Source organism: Phacochoerus africanus, chromosome 10 (assembly GCF_016906955.1).
Source record: "Phacochoerus africanus isolate WHEZ1 chromosome 10, ROS_Pafr_v1, whole genome shotgun sequence".
NCBI classification, from domain to species: Eukaryota; Metazoa; Chordata; class Mammalia; order Artiodactyla; family Suidae; genus Phacochoerus; species Phacochoerus africanus.
In genome coordinates this window covers 110,696,749-110,697,816 of record NC_062553.1, presented here as the reverse complement: position 1 = coordinate 110,697,816, position 1,068 = coordinate 110,696,749, and the positions used below count along the sequence as shown (strand labels likewise).

Here is a 1,068-nt window from a genome sequence, read left to right as displayed (position 1 = left end):
TTGACTACCCTAGTGAAAGATGCCCGTTCCTTTTAAGTAGAATGGTTACTAAAGAGATGGTAGATCAATTTCATAGCAAGACCATGACCATGGTGGCTCCAGCCAGAGTTTCTCGAACAATGAATCCCTAAGTGAAGGGGAAGCAGAGATCCTACTGGGTTAAGCATTTTCTTTTGGGGAACAAACCTGTTTTAAACATTAACATTAGGAGTTCCCACTGTGGCTCAATGATAACAAACCCGACTGATACCCATGAGGATGCTGGTTGGATAGATCCCTGGCCTTGGTTAGTGGGTTAAGGATCCGTCCTTGCCCTGAGCTGTGGTGTAGGTTTGCAGACGCGGCTCGAATCCCGTGTTGCTGTGGCTTTGGAGTAGGCCAGCAACTCCAGCTCTGACTGGACCCCTGGCCTGGGAACCTCTTTATGCTGAGCCCGCAGCCCTAAAAAGACAAAATAATAATAATAATAATAATAATAATAATAATAATAACTTTTTAAAAATTATATACATATATATTTTTTTTAAGTGAACCTGTACGTCTCACTAGGAAGAGGTGACACTCAGGACTTACAGGGAAGGCACAGGACCCGCGGAGCACTAAGCAGCAAAGACTGCAGGATTCCCAACATCTTCCGAAGGGATTTCAATCTTGGCTTTATGATCTGAGGCCTGAGTTGCTACAGACCCTGACCCGCCGGCAGCCTGGTACCCACCGGACGCTTATAGTTAATAAGGCTGCTACCAAAGGGCCAGAAGGCACCAGTAATGCGCAAGCGCGCGCTCTGGCGCCCTAGCGCGATCATTAGCGCCATGCGCAGGCGCAGCAGGGGTCAAAGCCGCGCTTTAGAAAATGTTTACTTTTTTTTTTTTTTTGGTCTGTCTTTTGAGGGCTGCACTCGCGGCTTGTGGAAGTTTCCAGACGAGGAGTGGAATCGGAGATGTAAGTGCTGGCCTTCGTTACAGCCAGAGCAACACAGGATCTCCTGTGGCGGCGCAGTGGAAACGTATCCCACCAGGAACCATGAGCTTGAGGGTTCGATCCCTGGCCTCGCTCAGTGGGTTAAGG

The 1,068-nt window shown here is 48.5% G+C and overlaps 1 non-coding gene across 1 annotated transcript; it reads right to left on the bottom strand.

The window, feature by feature from the left end:
• Window positions 1-713: 713 nt before the first annotated feature.
• Window positions 714-844, bottom strand: LOC125110429 (small nucleolar RNA SNORA76). The gene has a single exon (XR_007130613.1). It is a non-coding gene; the product is annotated as a small nucleolar RNA SNORA76 (small nucleolar RNA).
• Window positions 845-1,068: the final 224 nt, after the last annotated feature.